The sequence below is a fragment of the Planococcus citri genome, chromosome 2 (genome assembly GCF_950023065.1).
Source record: "Planococcus citri chromosome 2, ihPlaCitr1.1, whole genome shotgun sequence".
In the NCBI taxonomy this organism is placed as follows: domain Eukaryota; kingdom Metazoa; phylum Arthropoda; class Insecta; order Hemiptera; family Pseudococcidae; genus Planococcus; species Planococcus citri.
Genome location: NC_088678.1, coordinates 81533288 through 81556889, shown reverse-complemented (window position 1 = coordinate 81556889; position 23602 = coordinate 81533288).

Genomic DNA, 23602 nt, shown 5'->3' with positions numbered 1-23602 from the left:
GGTATTTGAGAAATTTGTTGGTTTCAAAATTAGAATGTGAATGAAGTTTTTTTTTTTTTTAGAAATTTCAATAAAGAAAAAAGTTAACAGGCAAGCAATCGAAAATTCGTGTTTTGAGAATAAAAAAAAAATGTTCTGTTTGTGAATATTACATTGTTTTCACTTTTCACAACAAGAGTTTAGATCTTGAATCTTTTAAAAATTTCTTTGAAAAAATAAAATAAAGTAGCCCGAACGAAGCGAGGGACGAAAGCTTATGAAAATTTGTATTTTAAGAAGTAAAAAAACATTTTTTATCCAAAAACTTCATATTCTCGAAATTTAAAATTTTTTAAACTTAAATGATGGAATTTTAGAAATTTTAGTTTTGAATACATATTACGAGTAAGAAAAGCAACGAGACCGAGCGAAGTAGAGACAGAAGCTTTTAAAAATGTATATAATTTCAGCAGCTTTGCCTACTTCAGCAATATTTCTGACCAACCAAATTTTCCTTAATTTTCTAATTATTAAATTCAGAATTTTTAAATTGACAATTTTTTTTATTTTGGTCATTTTTTAAACTTTTTTCTCAACGTTTGTCAATTTTTCAAAATTTAGGGCAAACCTTTGTCAAAATCATAACATTTGATTTTTGATATAAATTTTTCAAATTTTTTGAAAAACTTTCATTGCAGTAGTAAATTTTATTTTATAATATGCACCTGCCGATTTTTGTATTCAATTTTTTTGGAATATTTCACCCAAACATTAAATTTGCGGCTTATTGCAATCTGTTCAAATAAATTTTTGCACTACTTACACTCGCATTTGGCGCTTGTCAAGTATGCACTTGACTGTTGACACACCACAATTACATTGGTGGGATCATTAACCCAGTTAAAAACCATATTTTTGTCCAGCAGATTTTATACGTATGTAGGTATGCTAACTGAAAATTTTTGAAAATTCCCAAAGCGGTTTGAAAGCACCGCCAGTCGTCTCAACAGTTAACAATTGGGGTACAGTGTGAATTTCAGCTTTCCTTCTTCATACTGTTAAAATCTATAGAAATTTTGAATTTTAAAAATCTGCTTGGACTTCTGAACTGCTCAAATGCCTCGAACCCACTTCCAGTCGTTTTGATGAGTCGTAAGAAATGATCTTAGAAAACACTAGAAATTACCTATCACCAAACTTCAAAATATGAAGATGGAAAGCTCAAGTTCAAGTATAAATTTGTTTTTATAATTCAAGATTTTAGGATTTAATGATGACTAGTTTTTTTTTAAATCCAAATTTGAAAAAGAAAACCGAAGAGTCCCGAGCGAAGCGAGGGCGAAATCTTTTGAAAACTAATATTTCGATGAGTAAGTCGAAAAACTTCATTTTCTCGAAATTTAATATTTTTATTTGAATGATGGATTTTTAGAAATATTAATTTTGAATCCTTAAGAAAAACAAACGAGGCAGAAGCTTTTAAAAATTTATGTAATTTCAACAGCTCTGCTTAGTTTAGCTAAATTTCCAACCAATCAAATTTTCCTTAATTTACAAATTATCAAATTCAGGTGTTTAAATTCATAAATTTGCCGACTTCAAAATTTTTGATGTTTAAAAAAAAATCAGTGAATTCTTAAACATTCTTCACAACGTTTGGACAATTTTTCAAGATTTTGGCAAAACTTTGTCAAAATCGTGAAATTTGACGATTTTTATAATGAATTTTTCAAATTTTCTGGAAAAATTACCCGCATTTACCGTTTTTTGAAGTCAATAATTCTTCAATTTTTTCGAAATATTTCACCCAATGATAAAATTTGCCGATTTTGAAGGAAATGCAATCAATTTTTGAAAAATTGCCGAGTTTTCGAATAGTTTTTGAGTTGGAGGTGGTCCACCCTTACCCCTCCCACAGAAGTTTTCTCTCAGATTCAGGAAACTCCAGCAACTTATGGAAAATCCAGTATTTAATAATATGCAATGCAATCTGCCCAAATAGACTTTAGTACGTAGGTACCTATACTTTACTTACCCTCGCTGGGTCTCGCATTTGTTGCTTGTTATAATAGTTATTCACTCGACTGATTACATCATAAATACCAACATTGGTGGGATTAAGGTGGGATCAGTCACCCAGTTCAAAATCATAATTTTCTCTAGCACTTTTATAATTATGAAGCTCAATTGAAAATGTGTAAAATCCGAATTTCCTAAAAGCTGCTCGAGTACTGGAGCCTCCAAAACTTTTCAAAAACACCACCAGTTGACTCAGCAATTTACAATTTATTATGTACAGTACAGTGTAAATTCCAGCTTTCCTATGATTTATAAAAATTTTGAATTTCAAAAATTTGCCAAAGGCCCAGAACTGCTCAAAATGGCTCGAACCTGCTTCCAGTTGGTGTGATGAGTCATAAGTAAGGTATAAAGTTAATTTCAGCTTTCCAGGTTGATTTGGTGAACTCGTTATTTTTTCACTTTCAGCCCTTTGATTTTCATAAAATCACCAAAAATCGAAAAGTGCATCATTTCCGTACCTGCAATTTTCGATGCCGTTCATCAGACCTAGCTGTGTCCGGTCCAAAAATTTTCCATCAGTTCCTGAGTCGGAATTGTACCTACCTCTCTTGTAGGACTTGGATTGTCAACATAAGTGTTATCAAGTACTTATTTGATATGCATCTCGGTTTGATGCAATGAAATAGGCATATTCTAATTCAGTTATATGTATTATTTCCATTCGAAATCTTTCACGTACCTGTGTACCTCTACCTACCAGAATTGATTTTTAATATAGAGAGAAAACCAATGGTACCCATTACAAATTAGGGTATTTATTTCCTGGTTAAACAATGATATGAAACAGTTCGTCTGCCTTTTGTAGGTATATTTTTTCCACCTCTGGAGATCAATGTTCTTTTTCTTTAGCATTTACACCCTCATCGCCTACGCCTACCCATGTCATGCATTGTATTCAATGGTCTGTTCTATTCATTCACATTATTTTTTGTCAACTCGCTACACTTTAAACGCCACACGGTAGTCACCACTACAGAGAATAATTTTACACATTCACACACCCACACAAATTCACTTTCTCAAAAGCGCCATCTTTCGCACTAGATATGAAGTATGCTGCATCCGAAGATTGTTCTGTCGGAATGTCGGATGCAGCGACTGTAGCGCGGCAATGTGGTCGGATGCATCAGGGCTGTTCGTTTTAAAACCATTAGGTACATTGACTATCTGTATACGTAAAAAATCAATGGCTGTACTGTAAAATTTGTGATTTCACCCTAAGGTCCCTTTCCCCTTCCGGCGTCACAATTAAAAATGAAATGTGGACATGTAGGAAATGAAACGATGCTGGCCGAGTCCGCCATGTATCTTGCACAATCTACCTGTTTTAAAGAAAACTTCTCCGTTGTGGAGAAGATCAAAGGACTTCACCGCGCAGAGCTTTATATAATTAGATAGAATAGATAGATAGATAGATAGATCTACCCATCAGACGTTCTACTGTCCCAATCGAATTGCCGTTACCGATGGCGTAGAAAAATCAGACATACCTATAGTACCTATGTAAATGTTTTTGGTTGGAAAATTTTGAATTGAATTATCGAGTAAAAATTGTTGAAATTTTTTACAGTTGATTCATCCAATTGGATTTAAAATTATGTACTGTTTTGTGATCAAAACTTTTCAAATTTAATATCCTACACTTGTGAGTCTATGCGGGATACGTTTATTAAGGGCCGATTCCGCATACACGATTGCATACCCGATCCGCCTGATTTTCGAGTGTTGAGATCTCGAGATCTATCCGATGAAAATTGATGAAATTTGAAATATAGATACTATGAAGCAATTAGAAAAAAATGTCGGAGGGGATTTTTAATTACTTGAATAGTTTTGGAATGAACAACGATTGAAAAGTGTTCAAATTTCGTTGATTTTCAATTTCAAATTCTACGAAAAATATTCAATCAAATGAAAATCCCATCCGACATTTTCTTTTAATTGTTTCAAAGTATATATATTTTAAATTTAATTCAATTCTGTTCAGTAGATCTCCAGATCTGAAGATGCAAGGTGACAACTGGAGTTTACACGTGGCTAGTTTATTCAATTCAAACAACCGCAAGTAACTTGACTTTTCAATTAATTGGCGGATTATCCATTCCATTTCACGATGAAAAATAATAAATACAAGTAAATTTATTTGATCAGACATGATCAAGTACTTGAAAGTAAATGTACTTGAATTAAATAAACTTGCAACGTGTGAATTTTAGCGCCTGCTGCTTATGCAAAAAAGTATGCGGAATCGGCCCTTAATCGAGAAATACTTCTGCAGGTGTTGTTACCAGTAAACCAATTACCAACCCATCAGTGTACCGGGACTGCGAGTTCAGGGTAGAAATGTCCATGTTGTTTCACTATTGGCTGTGCGACGGATACATAGAGCGCGCTGTTACGCGCCGAAACGTTAAGTTGAAAACAGGGCTTAAAACCACCAAAACCAAAACCAAATAAAACCACCACAACCATTGTTTTTCAATTGGTTTAACCACTACCACAACCATTTCAACTTCTCTCTATACATTCCAAAAACAACAACAACCAAAAACCAATACGTTGGAAAAAAAAATGGATTGAAAAAACCAAAACCACCAAATAGTTGTGTTATTTGGAGAAAACCACAACCACAAGAACCATTTCAATTTTCAAATGTAACCATAACCAATAACAACCAATTCATGAAATGGTTCTTTTTGGTTTCTGCAATTTTTTTCAATTTTTCTAGACCAGTGATGAAAATTTTCTGTTTTTTGGTCTCAAATCAGACAATACTCGTACCTTAATTTGTTTTTTGGTAAATTTATTTGAAAATTCAAAAATTTTTTGATATCAAAACCACCACAACCACCAAAACCATTTGAAAATTTGAAATGGTTTTTCATATCAAAAACCACCACTACCTCAAAAAAAAGTATTATTACAAAACCAAAACCACATCCACCTATATTAAAAAAAAATTGAAACCATTTCAAAACCAGAACCAGAAAAACTGTGATTGAAAAACCAATTCAGAAACCATAACCAAAAACCAATATTTTTGAGTCCTTTAAAAACCACCTACCACAACAACCAATAAAATCCAAATGGTTTTAAGCCCTGGTTGAAAACGGGTCCAGTTGTACAGAGAGCATGGGGAGAAATCACGTTTTTTAATTTTTACGCAAAAACAGTAGGGTTTTTTGCTATTATGTATGAAACATTATTTTCAGAGAATTTAATTTCCGATTTTTTGGTGTAAAAAAAATTGAATTTCAATAATTTCTTTCACCCGCTTTCAGCATTTTACAACTTTTTAATTGAATTTCTCCGCGAGTATTCAAGCTAAAAATCTGGTGAGTATATTAATGTAAAGAGGAGAAAATGCTGATTACTGAGAACATTAAAAAAATCGGCATTTACCAATATATTTTTTTGTGAAATGCTGAAAACGGGTGAAATTGCTACACGAAAACCGAATTTGTCACGTTGGAAATGGTCGAAGGTCATTTTTTTTTATACCAAAAAATCGGAAATTAAATTCCCTTTAAATAATGCCCTACACAATTGGTAAAAAACCCTACTGTTGTTGCGTAAAAATTAAAAAACGCGATTCCTCCCTATGCTCTCTGTACAACTGGACCCGTTTTCAGCATTTCGAGCGTTTGCCGCTAGATGTCAGCCACTTTGCGTCGCAGTGCCAATTTGCAATTCAACAAATGCGATTCAAAAGCATATCGAAAGTCACAGTGGCGTGAAAGCCTTTTTATGCGTTATTTGCAGTTATAAAGGAAATACCATCAGAGGAATGCGAACTCACATACGAGTCCACTTCGATAAACGAAACGGCGAAATAATGGTGAGTTCGGAAATACAATTTGAGCCTGCGCGAGTGTCGATATGTAACTGAAAATTACTCTACTTGAATTTTCCCTGTTGAAAAAATGAGTTTATTGTTGCATAAGCATCAACGTATGTACTTTCTCATGAATTTTCTGAGATGATTGAGCGTTTGATGGAGTGAATCAAATTTACGGAATAAATCACTGTACCTATCGTTAAAAGAATTACCACTCAGAAAATTCGGCTAAAAATATACATACGTCATCATCCCCTCTAGCCCTTTCCTCCTCGTATGCCGTACTTAGATCCGCATGAACTTTGCATGTATACTTTTCAGGAGGAAAATTATATGACCTGTTTAATGGATGAAAACAGCAGGGCTACTAGTTCTTCGGACGAAAATTCGACTCAGAAAAAACAGTCAAGAAACCAATCACGGTGGTGCCAGTAACACCCGTAACGTCGATAATTGATGATAAACCTGTAGAAGGTCGCTCTTCTCTTATCATTGTAGACTGCATGTGCACGCCACTGCAAGCAGATATATCTATAATATTATGAACACACAAATAATAAATTTTGATATGAGATTAATTATTTATTTCGGGAATGGTAGGTAGGTAGGTACCTACATAATTAAACATCTTTCACGTTTCTTTTAATGACATAGGTACAATTCGATATGAATTTACGGTCATAAAATATTTGGTGAAATAAGTTGTAAGAAATCATTTCAAAATAATGGACGGGCGCCCTGTTAACGTATGTTATTGTTATTGACGTTGGAATTATACAGTCCACAATTATGCGTTTATGTGTTGTTTATTTTTCGAAGTCATTTTAGTCGAAGACGAGTCGAATATTTTCGTTATAATGATAAACAATTTGGTCCTTCGGGCCGGATGTAATACTCCGGTTTGATCGGCTCGTCGATGTAATTTTGCGAAGTTCGAATGGTTTTTGATCGCGAGTTACTCGTGAATGATTAGTTTTGTTTGTTTCGGATTTTTCGATCGTGTTTATCGCGAAAGTTTTGGTGTATGATGGCGGAGACTGCAGCAGAAAAGGCTACTCGTCTCGCCAAAGAGAAAGCAGCGCGAATTAAAGCGGCGAAGAATTCCAAGCGCCGTCTAATTACTGTGATCAAAAAGGATCAAGCTGATGTTAGTCGATTGTTTGAGCAAGTGCCTTCCAAAGCTTTGGCGTGCCAGATAGATGTTTTTATCGGATCATGGAGGGAATCGTTGAAGGAGTTGGCGGAGTTAGATGAAATATTGTTAAACGAGTTGGATGAAGATGACGATGATTTTCTCAATCAAGAAGCTGCGATTTTGTCGGATCGTGATGAATTAAGAAAGGATCTTCAAATAGCTACAGCCAAATTGATCTCAATAAAGGAAACCTTGGAAACACCTACAGCTACCTCGACCCCAAGACGCTCTGTGGGAGCGAATACGTCAATATTCGAATCAGGTCCAGGTGCTTGTATTAGGTTAAACGATGTACCATTACCAAAGTTTGACGGTACCTACTCAGATTTCCCTGACTGGTACAACGAATTTGTATCGTCTGTAGATCGCAATGAAGCGTACAATGGTACCCAAAAGTTGTATTTGTTGAAACGCTGTATGGTAGGAAAGATGCAAGAAGCAATGAAAGACGTTGGTACGGATCCTGAGTTGTATAAGCCGACATTGGATGGTCTTCATAAGACATATTTTAATCGACGTAGAATTTTGGCTGAACATTTCGCGAATATCGTAGATATGCCGGTAATCAAGATAAATACGATTCGGGAGAGTGTGGATAAAGTTAAGCGAGCGATGCGCGGTATCAAGGTCGCAGGAATTGATACGCCGATGATGTCTCCGTTAATTGCATTTTTGGTAGCTCGGAAAATACCCGAGAAAGTACGGTTGGATTGGGATACAAGTAACCATGATTTTTCGACGTATCCTACCTTTGAAAGTATGGCTACCTTCCTGATAAATCGAAGTTTTGCGTTCGAGTCTGGTTCCACTGGTCCAATTCAAAACCAAGTTTCATCTCAACTGAAGAACGAACCACCCAAGTTGGTTAGTAAGGGTAAAACGATGGAAAGGAAAGTCTCTGCGGCTGCATCGAATGGTACGTCCTCAGAATCGGGTAATAGAATGTGTTTATTATGTGATGAGAATCATTTTTTAGACCAATGTAATGTTTTTCTTAAAAAATCGGTAATTGATCGTTATAATTTTGTTAAAAGTAATTCGTTGTGTTTAAAATGCCTAAAAAAGGGGCATATTGTATCAGTTTGTAAACGTAACGTTAAATGTAGTCAGTGCGAAAAACCCCATCATCGATTGTTACATCGCGAACTCGTTCGTGATAATAGTAGTAATACTGGTAGTAATGATAATAACGGTTCTGGTTCGAGCACCCAGTCAGGTACTGGTCAGGGTGGTACTACTTCAAGTGTAGTTAGTAGTGGTATGACTGATTCTGGAAGGGTTGTTTTTTTGGCTACTGCAGTAGTAGACGTTGTAGGGGGCAATAGTACGGAGAAAGCAAGGGTCTTTATTGACCAAGGCTCCGAAATGACGTTAGTATCGAAGGAATTTTGCAAACGTGCAAAATTAGTATTGTGTAAAAATGATGTGCCAATTAGTTTGATAGGTATAACAAATAATTCAATTGACGTTACTCAGTCAGTGAAATGTGTGATCAAGTCTCGTTTTACAGATTTTAGTTTGGCTATTTCAGCTGATGTTATCAATAAAATTCCGTACAAAGTGAATAGATCAAATGTTTCGAAGGCCGTTGAAGGTTTGAAGTATGATTTTGGAGAAACGTGTGAATTGCCGTATGATACAGCGGATATTTTATTAGGTAGCGAGTATGCAGAATTTATATTTCTCGATAAACGTCATTTTATTGAAGGTTTGGTTTTACGTGAGTCGCAATTCGGTTATTTGATCACCGGATCATCGACTAAATGTTCGTTTTTTGGTCAGAAATCGTCTTCGTTTTGTGGTTTAAGTAACCTTGAATTGTCTAATCAATTTCGTAAGTTTGTTGAAGTAGAAGAGATTCCGGATGGTAAGAAAGAGAAAATTGTTGAACATGAGCTAATTGATCATCATTTTGAATCGACTTATTCGATTGATCGAGAGACGAATAGATTTGTAGTTAGGTTACCTTTGAAGGATAGTGTAGGTATTTTAAATGGTTCGTTCGGTAAGGTATGTTCGATGTTGGTTAAATCTGAAAAACGCCGATCTGTGGTTGTTCAAAAGGCTTATGAAGATATTTTTAATGAATATCTTTCGCTTGGTCATATGACCAAAATTTCTAGTATACCAGATCAGCGTGCATATTATATGCCGCATCATGTTGTATCAAAAGGTGAAGATTCGCATCGTATTGTTTTTAATGCATCGTTCATGGATAATTCAGGTACATCGCTGAATTCACATTTTTTAGCTGGTCCGAAAGTTCAACCTGATTTAGTGGTAAATTTAATTCGTTTTCGTTGGAATTTGATTGGTTTCATTTGTGATATTTTTCGCATGTATCGAGATATATTAATCCACCCTGAAGATCGCATTTATCAACGTATTGTTTTTCGGTTCAATTTCAACGATGAAATTGATACCTATGAGTTGAATACTTTAGCAAATGGTATAGGTCCGGCATCGTACATTGCGCCAAAGTGTTTAGAAAAGATCGCAACGTTCATTAAAGATTCTGATGAAATTGTTAGTAACATTTTATTGCGCGATCTTTATATGGATAATTTAGCTACTGGTAGTGATACAGTTGCTGATGCTGTGGCGATTAATCATCGAATTTATAAAGTTTTGTTGAAGTATGGATTTCCCTTACGGAAATATCAGTCAAATTCGCCTGATTTTTTAGCGCAAATTTCAAGTGAATTAATTGATACGGTGAAGGTTCGTAATGGTAAAAAATTTGTTATGTTGTTGGGTTTATTGTGGTATTTGGATGCTGACGAAATAGGTGTCAATATTCGTGAGGAAGTGCTACCTTCCATTGTAACAAAAAGGGTAATGTTATCTGTGATTTCAAAGACTTTTGATATTATGGGTATTTTGATGCCTATTACGGTTCGTGCGAAGATTTTACTTCAAGAATTATGGAAAGAAGGTCGTGATTGGGATGAGGAAATTTCGATTGAGTTGAGAGAAGAATTCGAGGCATATTGCAGGGATTTAGTTGAGGTTCAGTCTTATACCGTTCCAAGGTGTTATTTTTCAAGTAGTTCGTTGACCAGTACCCAGCTCATTGGCTATTGCGATGCGTCAATGAGAACGGCGTGTGCTGTAGTGTATTTAAGATCGATTGATATTGATGGTAATGTTCGTGTCACGTTTATTTGTTCAAAATCAAGATTAGCACCGATGAAATCTACAGATATTCATCGCATGGAATTGATCGCAACTGTTCTGTTAGCAAAATTAATTGCTAGCATTCGTTTAGAGCTCGGTGTTGAGAAAGTGTACTGTTTTACAGATTCGCAAGTAGCGCTCAGTTGGATCAATATTGATCCTATTAAGCTGAAATTGTTTGTTTCAACCAGAGTAAAGTTAGTAAATTCGTTGGTAAATAAGGAACACTGGTTCCATATTGATGGAAAACTGAACCCTGCTGATTTGGGTACGCGAGGTGTGTCTGCCTCAAAATTCATGTCGTTAGAGTGTTGGAAAAATGGGCCTGAAATTTTGCTTAGTGAGGATGAATTTGGCAGGTATGTTTCGGATGGATTTCAGGTAGTAGGTAGGGTACCGGAGTTGGAAGTTGAACGAACTGTGTCGTTGCTGACTTATAAAAATCATCATGTTTTAGCGTTGTTGGTTCGAAGATCATCTCTCTCAATATGTGTTGCAGGTTTAGCCTATGCTATACGGTTTATTCGTATTCTGAAAGATAAGGTTAAAAATAGAATTGTAGGTACGAATAGTGTTGTGATAGAAAAACGAACAATAAAAGAATTGGTTGCATTGGTACCATTAGTTCGAATGGAAGAGAGAGAAGATGCGTTTAATAATATTATTCGAGCTTCTCAGCATGAGAGCTTTCCGAACGAGTGTGATAAGTTGTCGAAAGGTATGGAGATAGGTAAGGAGAGTGGTTTGTTATCAATCGATGTGTTTATGGATTCGAATGGTATTTTACGCTCGAGAGGACGTACAGTAAATTCTAGTTTCTCATATGAGACTAAATTTCCTATTGTTCTTCATGCAAAATCTCGCCTGTTGGAGTTGTATCTCGAAATGATACATGATAAGTACTTTCATGCAAATGTTTCATTTATGCTGAACTTTGTTCGATCTAGTTATTGGGTAGTTGGAAATTTACTCTCAAAAATCAAGAAGATAATTCGTCTTTGTATTGGTTGTATTCGGATAAAGGCAAAACGTAATGCTCAATTAATGGGTGATTTGCCAAAGGATCGTTTTGTAATCTCACGTCCGTTTACTGTTGTAGGTGTAGATTTTACTGGTCATTTTATGCTTAAATGTACGAATCACAGGTCAGTTAAAAATTACAAGATTTATCTGGCATTTTTCGTTTGCATGTGTACACGTGCTGTACACATCGAAGTAGTTGGTGATTTGTCTACGGAAGGTTTTATTAACGCGTTTGATAGGTTTTCGGCTCGTAGAGGTTTGCCTAATGTCATGTACAGTGATAACGCTTCTAATTTTGTAGCTACGAAGAAGGTTTTCGATAGTAGTTCTTTCGATAGTAACTACAGCAAGATAAAGTGGAACTTTATCGCTCCATACTCTCCGCATCAAGGTGGTGCGTGGGAGGCGGCGGTGAAGGCGGGAAAATCGTGTTTAAAGAAGGCAATAGGTAATCAGAGGTTGAATTTACTCGAATTGTTCAATATTGCGACAAAGGTCGAGGCAATATTGAATGCACGGCCAATTTCTTATCGTAAGAGTAATGCGTTCGTGGAGCCGCTAACTCCCGGACATTTTTTGATAGGTACAGGTATGTTTGAGCCGCCGGTTGACGAAAATGCCGATAATTTGAAGATCAAATCGCGGTACTTTCTCTGGAGAAGGATCGTCGATTCGTTCTGGTCATCTTGGCGACATGATTATTTGAATCAGTTAAGAATTAGGTCAAAGTGGAAAACTGAAGAGAGGAGTTTGAAAGTAGGTGATGTTGTTTTGATCGTGTCGAAGGATGAGAGCGTTTTTGAATGGCCAATGGGCATAGTTGAGCAGGTCTACCCGGATGATCGTGGGTTAGTTCGTAATGTGTTAGTTAAGTCAAAGGGAGGCGGGCTCAAGAAATCATCTGTTCAAAATCTCGTTTTGTTATTGGAAAATGAGTAATATATGATACAATGTATTTATACTTCGATGTATTTTGATATGTAATCGTAATATTTATCGATAATGTTATTTTGATACTCAAATGTACTTTGTTTTTTGTAATTTTGGAAGTTATATGATGTTATTTTGTTAAGTTTTTTAGTTTTGTGTTTTTTTTAAGTTTTTTTTGTTTTTGGAAAAGGAGATATTTTGTTTGATCTCCTTTTCGGGGGGAGAATTGTTAACGTATGTTATTGTTATTGACGTTGGAATTATACAGTCCACAATTATGCGTTTATGTGTTGTTTATTTTTCGAAGTCATTTTAGTCGAAGACGAGTCGAATATTTTCGTTATAATGATAAACACGCCCATTTTTTCCCTTTTATTGTACTAACAAATTTGAGTTCTATTTTTTTGTCCTCGAACCGGACACATCGGTACGTAGTTTCTCCGAAAAGAGGCTTCGTTAGGAAATTTTCGTTGGTAATGCTTTTTTTCGATTCATATCTTTCTTCCTTTTCGATTTCGCGGAATGCACTGAAGAGTGGGTCAGTTTCTAACACGCTGATCACTGGGGGAATTTTACTGGGCCTATGATACGCAGTAATAAAATTATTAGCCGATTTTCCCTTGGACATAACGTGTTTCTGGACAAAATCTTCATACCGGTCGAAAACAGTATTCTCGGTCACATTCGCTTCCGACTCATACGATGCAGCAATAACGCTGACAACTGCAATAATTATTGCTCGCATATTTTTGATATTTTCCACTAAAATCTGAAAAAAAAATGTAGGCAATGAATAAGTACCCACTGAAACATTTTTTCTCGCACCATTGGAAATAAAAGGAAAGCTGAAATTATTGTACAAAACGTACCTTTTAGTCAATCTCCGAAAGTAATCCTATATGAAAACACCTTTCTTCAGTAAGTATAGCAGCAATGTGTGCCGAAAAGATTGTACACTTTCTGATGATATTAACACTTTTCTGTCAACGATCCAAGAACGCCACTACAGTCTCTGTAATTAGCAAACAAAATCAAACCATTATATTAATTATTGCATCAAAAAAATCAGCACTAATGCAGAAAATTTTAATTCGAAAATTTTGACTATCAATATGAATGAACTTGCTCAGGACTTGAGCTTTGAATCAAAATTTCGGGAAAATGTGACAAAAATCTAGTATAGTGTCAAAATATCGGTACCTCGGGCAGAAAACCCATTAAACAAGTCAATTTTGTCACTCGCCATCCAGAGGTAAAGGGTCTAATACCAAATCAAAATTTGGGAAAAAAGTGAAAAAATTGAGTAAGTACTTTAAATGTAATATTTCTAATACTGTAGGGCAGAAGTTTCTTCCGTCAGCATCCGCCAAAACGACGAATATGAAAAATTATGCATTAGTGTACGTAAAACTACGGTGATAGATTTCTCTGCGGAAACCTGTGGAAGACTGTATCATCGTCGTCTCATACTTTAGCCATGCATATGTGAGTGCGCACTCATTTTTTTCACTTTTTTCACAAATTTTGATTCGGTACCACCTCCTTCCCCCTGGAGAGCGAGGGACAAAATTGACTCGAAAATCGGGGTTTCAGCACAAAGTACCAAGATTTCGACACTATACGTATACTCTATTTTTTCACAATTTCCCAAAATTTTGATTTGGTATCATTTCCCTGGGGGACAAGGGGGAAAACATACTCGAAAATCGTGGTTTTTAGCCTAAAGTACCTACCAAGATTTTGGCACTATAGGTACTCAATTTTTTGCATTTTCCCCTAATTTTAATTCAGTGACACCTCCCCTTGGGGTCGAGAGACAAAATTGACTCAACCAAAGTGTGACTTTTGGTGTAGTTGTGATTAACCATTTTGGAAAAAAAGGTCATGCCCACCGCCCAGCACGTTTTCCTTGCTAAACTGATTTTGCCAAAATTATCAAAAAAAGTCTCATTTTTGTCGAAATTGTCAAAAAAGGCATTGCCCATTTCGGCATAAACAGAATCTTTTTGATAAATTGTCAAAAAAAGGTCTTTGCCTACAACATTTTGACAAACAATTAGAACTAGCTGACAATTTTGACAAAAAACAGAAGTTTTGAAAATTTTGGCTAAAAGCAAAGTTTTTTTTACAATATTAAGTATGAATTTATTTTGGCAAAAAATGTTTGTTTTTCATTTACAAAAAATTGATTTTAACAACGATTTGGCAAAAAAAGGATTTTTTTTGAACATTTTGGCAAAAAGCAGAAGTTTTTTTTCGGTAATTTTTACAAACGTTAGTTTTTTATAAATTTGACAAAAAAAGAAACTTCTTTACAATTGTCACATAAATGAGACTTTTTTGACAATTTAGGCAAAAACAGAAGTTTGCACACAATTCTGGCAAAAAACATAATGACTTCTTAGGATAATTTTGGCAAAAGCAGGAATTCGAAATTTTTGCTACTAACAAAGTTTTTTGGTTATTTCTGCAAGAAATATTATTTTGTCAAAAAAAGTAGAACTTGCTGATAAATTTTGACAAAGAGCAGAAGTTTCGAAAAATTTTACTAAAAGCAGAACTTTTTTTTACAATACCTACCTATGTAGCACAAAAATGAATTTGGTGAAAATTGATCTCCATTCTCATTCCTCATCCTTTAAAGCTTCTCTCACAAAGGATATTTTTCATTTCTTTTTTAAAAACAACTCTGACCAAACTCTGCATAGACATTAATCTCTCTCAATTCTTCAATCCACCTCACTTTCTCTTTTTCTTCTAAGGCCAAAAATTTCAGTCTCGCCAAAAAAAAAAAAAAAAAAAAAAAAAAAACAGAAAACCCAAGGGATTAAAATGTGGGGCACCTCACTTGAGTCAATTTTCTTGGTCAAAGCGAAACCTCTAAATATTGACTCTTTATAATTAGGAAGCAAATTTGAAAAAAAAAAAAAATACCGAATACCTAGTAAGTACCTATGTATGTTTGTAAACGCTGAACACAAATTTGATCCCTTCCACGCTGGGTCGCTGTCTGTAACCAATTCCAGGAAAATATAGTATTCTTTTGATTTGAACTTCGCGTCTCGGAATCCTGCAATATTGATAAACAATTATAAATCTTGGTAATAGATATCATAATATACATAGATGCCAATTTTTTCTCGAGACTTGAAAATCTTGATTACGAGGTTGAAAACATCGAAATCTTGAAATGTTGGGATTTAAACAAACTACCTACTGCTCTCTACAGAGCAAAAAATCTTATACCTACTCATGCTTTAAAATAAGTAGTCTTAAATAAGTATACTTATTAGAACAATTTTATCAGGAATGGAATCATATTATTTTAATGAATGAAAAACAAAAAAAAAATAAAAAATAAAAGCAAATTTGGTAGGTAAGTAAATTAAATTTGATCAAGGGCGAAACTTCTATCTACTCGGGACTTCAACAGCAAAATACATAATTATATTATAAAATTTCTGAATCATAATAAATCGATACAAATTCAAACTTACCCGAAAAAAATACGAAAAAACTAAAATCGAAATCTTACTGCATTAAATGCAATGATCATAGTAACAATGGTGGAATGAAAACTTCATTTAAAATACTATATTGAATTGAGCGTTTTAGCAATACCACCTATAGTAAAAGGCCTGAGCGCTGTTTTGTGACGTCATCACTAATAGACAGTATGTACTCCGATAACACTATAGAAATGAATGAAATATTAATGCACTAGAACGAAATAAATACCGAGAACATTTTATTTTGCGTTTTGAATCACATTCTGATACTTAATAATCAATTTGAGATCAAGAGGGAATGATTTGAATGGAAAAATAAGTAAATATAAGCTCATAATCAACACTGTTTTTATCATTAACGATGAGAACTACACTCGTTTATGATCTAATTTCTAAAAGAATATCAAGAAAAACTCTGGAGGATGACAGCTGACAATGAGGAATATAGCAAAGAAGTACAACACATACAAATTATTGTAAATATTACCGAATATACGCGAACATAATCTCCAACTCAAAGACTAAGGTATATAAAACGATCACCAAACATTGCATACATGACGGAGATTTCTCTCGAAATTCTTTGCAAACATTGTATTTAAGCCTGTTGAAATCCATCCTAAGTATTTTGGAATTTAAAGCTGCTTCAATTGGTTTGAGATACTGATGATTTCTTGTTTAATATCCATTATCCATCATAGCATAGCAGCTTTAGCATGGCTGGTCTAAGAAGTAGATTTGAAAATTAAACTGTATTGTAGATTTTTCTCCAACTTGATGCGATTGCATTGTTCACTAACTACTTATTTCATTACAACATCATTCCGGTACAACACACTAGTACACATTAATTTTCATTTTAATCTACAGTTTACATCACTATTCATTCAAATTACACAACACAAACGAGTCGCAAAAAATTCATTTTTGTACACAAATCAAATAAACCAACACCATCTGTAATTGAAAACATCAGTACCACATTACTAGAACACATTTTATGACAAATATTAATTGAATTTCATAATTTAAATAACTTTTTTAACGAAAGTTTTACTCAATTTCACAAATTCGCCATTTAAACATACGTTAAAATTCAAATGGTAAACACAATCGAGTCATCTACTTGTGGTGACGTCAGAGCTGATAAGGATTCAGCGCTCAGGCCTTTTACTATAGGTGGTATTGGTTTTAGTCGCAAGCTCGCAACAATAGCGCTATCTGAACGGCCCTCAGTAAAACTAACTGTTATCAAAAACGCTCTGATAGATTGGTTTATAATGGTTATTTTTACACCATGATGATCTCATCAGTATATTTCCCTAGGTACTCATCAGTGTCTATATAGCGCGTTAACAGGATGTTCAATTGCCTTATTATTGTGATGTTATCTGCCGTCCCACTCCATCACGCCTTAATGGCAGATAACCTCAGAACCTCACTACACATACATCTTATCTTAATGCTTCCGATAATGTATCCATTCGTTCTCTCACATTCATAATTACATAGATTTACTCACGTTCAATGCATCTAATTAGGCACTTAGCTTTCTAGTTGAATACAAAACTAAGTAATACTTGCGTATATCTAATCTGCCAGAACTTCAATTAGGTACCTTTTTTTCGTATCACTATTACGCAATAATATTCGATGTTCATTTTAGAACTTCCACTTCAAAGTTCAAATTGAGCCTTTTCATTAAAATTTCCTCATTAATTTTGTTTTTTCCGTCTCTCGATATTATTTCTAAAAGACACATAGCCGTGTGCTTCGAACACACCATGAATAGGTAAATCTAAAATAGTTCAACCCACGCGGAAAATCTTTTCACCGCATCTTCATTGAGATTTGAGTGAAATGTGAAAGGTATACCTACACCTACCAGTAAGAATTTTTTAGACACACTGTAGGTGTATTCGGTGCCCCGGTTGGCAAAACGGCAATATCTGACTATGGTTCTGACTGTGAATCTTACTGGTCAGATCCACAGTCAGATCTATGTACACTCAGTCTGACAAGTCAGCGCCATCTTGGAATATTATAAAAATACTTGTTTGTGATTGGTTGATTGTGTCTAAACGGCAATTTCATGACTGCATAAATGACTAGTCAGATATCACCAGAAGTGTACCAATTGGGGCTACGATGAAATTCCTACAAGAGTTCAACGTGATCTTATCCACTTCTTATCAAGAAGAATGTCTATTGTCTACTGGGTTTGTATTACGTATAATGACAATTCAGGTGAAACTGATTCCTACCTTTAGCATGCAATCAAATTGATTCCCACCGTAGAAGAGAAGGAAAGGTGTAGAGTGAATTAGTTTAGGTCAAAAATCAAAATTTTCTTTTCTTTTTTGAAGCAGAAAAACATTTTGGAAATTCTAAATTCTAAAATAAATGTGGGTATAGGTAGGTACCTGAAATGTTTAAGTTGTATTGGAAAAAATGGACGTAGTAGGCCTTTCTTTCCAATTTTGGCGTGTTTTACCTAAGGCGGCGGAGGGGGTCAAAATTTATTCAAGTCGAAATTCTATTTTCGAAGTAAGTACGATGAAATGAAGGGACAAAATTCAGAACTTCAAATAAAAAAGAGAATAAACGAAACATTCCAAAATTTGATCATAAAAATGGAATATAGCGAGATTTTTTGAAATTTTGTCAAAAAACAGAAAGCAAAAAAGCTGACTTGTGATGCGAATTTTATCCATATTACAAGTACGCAGGTAGGTATGGTTTTTTATGAATCATAAAATATCGTCTTTTAAGATACAAATATTTGTATAGGTATACTCGTAGTAGTATCCATGTTCGTTTCTTTGGTCAAAAACTTAGGGTTGGAAACAATATTACGCTATGCATTAAAAGGGCGTGCGGGTGTGGGAATCAAATTCAAATATTTTTAAAAATTGGGAATCAATTTTCGTTGACCTTTCATTTTTTATAAGTACTTATAGGTACATTAAAATTTTATCAAAATGACCCCTCCCTCCCGTGTGTGCATTCGTTTTGAAAGAAATTTCGAAACGGATTTGGTTCATATCCCTTAAGCGATGGCTTAATTTTATGCTGACATCGCTAAGGAAACCTCCGGGTTATGTTTAGTTAACAAGTAAAATTAAAATACTGACATCACTGAGGAAACCTCCGGGTGCTGACATGGGCACGGAGGTTTCCTCAGTGATGTCAGCTCTCAAGGGATATTCTTTGATGGCAGAAAGATTGAAATGAAATTTTTCATAATGAAATGAAAATAGTCAGATTTTCCGAAGTAAAAATTACCAAAAATGGCAATAAGTCGATTTCTTTCAACTAAATCCACCCAAATTCGGTATTTTATGCTTGGTTTGGCGAGCAAATTAAGGAGTTTGAGTGAGAATGACCTTGGGTCAATACTCGCAGATGTCTACTTCCTGAATTGTCTCCAAACTGTTGATTTTCGTTTTCAACATGGACTTCACTCAGTGACGAATACGTGACCGTCTGCGTTAAAACCGACCAAATGTGTCAAAAAAATTAAAATTCACTTTTTCACACATTTTGTGCTCCAAAGCTTCAAAATTCATGTGAAACTACCCAGAAGTCCCTATAGTGCAGTATTGATATGCACAGCTCCATATACAGGGTGGCCGCCCAGTTATAAGTGTGCTCATTTTTATCATTTTTTTTTCATTTTTTTATCATTTCAAATTTGAGATCAATCTGGAGGCAAAACGAATCATTTTATATTCCCTGTGGCTTTAAGAGCATATCAGAAGGAATCATTTTGCCCAAAATTCGTTCAAATTCAGTGCTCGAGATTCATTTTTCGTTGGATTTAAAGGGTTATTTTGAGTGAGTTTGACCTTTGACTCATGATTTGTGCTGGGGGAGAAGTGAAAATGATTGAAAAAGGTCAAATTAGAAATCAATCGATAGGAAATTAGTAGTTGTAATGTAGTTCATATTGAAAAATATGCGTTATAGGACAATTTAGACGGAAGATGGTGAAGTTTTTTCATGATTTTTTACCTTGAAAAATTTTGTCACGCCCACATCTCTCCAAATTATTTTAAAGAGAGTATTCCACGTGAAAAATTTTCGATCCAGATGAATTTAAATCAAAATAAAATGCAAAAATACATCACCAAGCAAAACCAAACTTGGGCAAAAAATTGTAAATACCTAATGTACCTATAGGTAATCAGAACTTTACCTACAAAACTGACCTAGACACCTGAAATTTGGTATGCACTCTATTTTTGACGTTCTGAATCGATTGAAAACAGTTTCGAACCGTTTTGAAAAGTTCTGGAGCCTGCAGCAGATTTTTAAAAATTGAAATTTCCATAGAATTTCACTGAATGAAGTTAGAGAGTTAAAATTTACTGTATTATGCCCAATTTGAGCATTCTGTGTCGATTGGGAGTAGTTTCAAGCTGTGCTAGAGCCTCCAGTCGGATTTTGGTAATTCCATGTTTTCCAAAAATGCGTCATAAAAGCTGTCGAAATCAACTTTGACAACTATAAACGCGTTTAGGGCAGGTTAATGACCAGGTTCGACCACTTGATGGATTACCAACAATTTTTCAAAATCGGTTTCCGCCAATTCGGACCATACATATTTTTCAACTTTTCAACTACAACATCGCTGGAGAAATATACTTACAATTGAAGAGACAGAAACCGGTTATGGAAAGGTGGAGTGTGATTGGTCCAGTGGATCACCCACAACTCCCACAAGCACCAATCTCCTTCATACATGCTAACGTTGATTTGTATATGTATTTGTATGTCTTTTATAGCACTTTTTGAAAATCTGAAATCTCCCAAATACGATTGGAAGATCCAGAACAGCTTGAAATCACTCCTCTCCTACCCTCTAAAACCTACTCAAAAGGTTGAAAATTGAAAGTTAGCATGATACCCTAGATGTGTGTGTGTGTTTTTTAAAAATAGATTTCGAGTTATCCACCCCTCCCGGTTCCTTTCCAGTTACGAGAAAGTGAATTTCAGCGTGTTTTTTTCAACGGTTTTCAATTTGTGCCATCGCTGGAACCCATAAAAATTGACTTATTGAGAGACTGGAATTTGATGATGTAAGTACATCTAGAGAGTACTTTCGACGAGCATTCTGGGAGTTTTCACTGTTCAATTCATATCCTCCCCCTCTCCAATTAAATGAAATTTGAGAGAGAGAAGAAAATATTTTGTAATTTACTTAGTTCATGGGTAGATTCACTAAGAAGAGCCTTCTCTTTTCCTATAATTTGAAAAATATTTTACTTGTGAGTTGTGATGATTACCTAGTTTCGAAATATATTTACGCCTCAAACGCTGATAATCCAGTCACCTCCAACAACTTCAAATAAAGTTTTCCTCATTATATTGACTGAAACCCCGCCTTACGTACGTAGAATAATTCATTGAAATTTATTGTGTAGTTCGACTACCTAACACGCATGTTCAAAAACAAACGGATATTAAGATAAGAACAAATAAAATAAAGGATATCAAAACATTTACATATTTTCGGCAAATATATAAATGGTTCATCATTAATCATTAATATATTTCTAATCTCTTATTCGATTTACACACAGGATGGTCCTGATAAGATATGTACTTACTACAAAGCCCTATCTTTGATATTTTTTTTTGTTGGTATATTGAAAATATGGTGATAGATTATGTCAATTGACATACAATCAGCAATCGTATAGAAAACACCAAAACGAAATCATAAATGTGATGTTTTCCGAGAAAAGGTACATAATGTTTCAAAAAATGGATTCTGGTACTTGAAAGTGCGTAGAATAACATGGAATAAGTTAAATTTACGATAAGAACACATACACATTATAAAAACGTAAAAAAATAAGATAAAATGAGAAAAAAATGTTTAAAAAAAATTGAAATTTTTTCCCAATTTTTACTTTCTTTTGCAATTATATCGAAAACTAAGCCTCCTAGAAAAAAACTAATGGCATTAAGTCGATTGGAAATTTAATTCTCTACAATTTTCCTCGACCTAATTTTTCCGTAGAATGCTTTGTTCCGCCTCCAGAGAGCTTTGAAAGTATTTAGCGCTCAAATTTTTGACTGACACTAACTTCAAAATGCGCTTTCAACACATGTTGCGGTCAAATTACGTGTTGTGGCTGTATCACATTACAGTTCACGTGTCAAACAACCGAAATCCGCGAAAAAACAATTTTTCAAAATTTTGACTTATTTTTACATTTTTGCCTCTACTGTAAAAAAACGTTTTCCGACTTGTGGTACCTTTTGTCAGAACAGGTCACAAATGTAATTTTTCGATTAAGTTCAATCAAGTATAATTATACCTCATCATTGAATACAACAACCAACGAAGAAGTATATTTTTCAGTTTTTTGTTTATAACTATCAGGGGTGCGGTGAACCACCTACGTCAACGACGAGCGCCCCCCTGTTTTCACTTGGACGCCCCCCCCCCAGTTTACAGAGACCCCCCTCTCCTACTGAGTTTTGCCCATTAAATGTAACAACATTTTTGCCCTATAGAATTTTAATTTTATAGATTCGAAAATCGAAAAAATATATATATTTTTTTTTCAAAACAAAATACTACGTATTGCTGGCAATGCTGGCTATCGCCCATCCAAGGAATTTCGAACCAAGAAATTATTGAAAAGTTGGCAAATAAATCTAACAAGGCAACCTATTGAGGTGTCCGCCTCCGATTTGACTGGGACCGCGATTTTTGGAATGAGCATGGTCTAAAACCCCCAAAACCAAATTTTCAGCTGCCCAACATCATACTTATCTCGATATTTGGCGAACGTTTGAAAATTCAAAATTGACTGTTTTTGGTGATTAATGCCTTCTTCAAAAACGTACGTATTTGATCAGTAAAAATGATCAAAATAAGTCCTAAAACTGCTGTTAAGTCCCAAAATCCAAATTTAACCATTTCCAGCCATTCCGGAGCCTCCAGCGCGATTTTTCAATTTCTCCAGAATTTTAAATTTGCTCCAGAAGGCGTGAATATGATGTAGAGCAGCTGAAAATCGAGTTGTGTATCATACTCGACCTTTTCAACGAATTTATCCAGATTTCAGCCGATTCTGCAGAGGACACCTCAAGAATGGTTTTGTGACCAGCTTTTTTTCAAAATAAAAATATCCAAAAATCGAAAATTCCTCGTTTGCGAGAAAATTATCGAAATATGCGCGAATCGCTGTATTTTGTCATTAAATCAAGTCCACGAGGGTGAATTTCTCCATTTTCAGCCTTTCTGAAGCCTCCAGAGAAACTGAAAATTCGCGCTGGAGGCTCCAGAGCGGCTGGAAATGGCGAGATTTGCTCTCGTGGGGTTAATTCATGACAAAATACATACTGCAATTCGCGCAAATTTCGAAAATTTTATCGTAAACTGGAAATTTTTGATTTTTGGATATTTTTATTTTGAAAAAAAGCTGGTCAAAAAACCATTTTTGAGGTGTCCTCTCCGGAATCGGCTGAAATCTGGATAAATTCGTTGAACAGGTCGAGTATGACACACAACTCGATTTTCAGCTGCCCAACTTCATATTCACGTCTTCTAGAGCAAATTTAAAATTCTGGAGAAATTGAAAAATCGCGCTGGAGGCTCCAGAATGGCTAAAAATGGTTAAATTTGGATTTGGGGACTTGACAGCAGTTTTAGGACTTATTTTGATCATTTTTACTGATCAAATACGTACGTTTTTGAAGAAGGCATAAATCACAAAAAAAAACAGTCAATTTTGAATTTTCATGTTGGGCAGCTGAAAATTTGGTTTTGGGGATTTCAGACCATGCTCTTTCCAAAAATCGCGGTCCCGTTCAAATCGGAGGCGGACACCTCAAGAGGTTCCCTTGTAA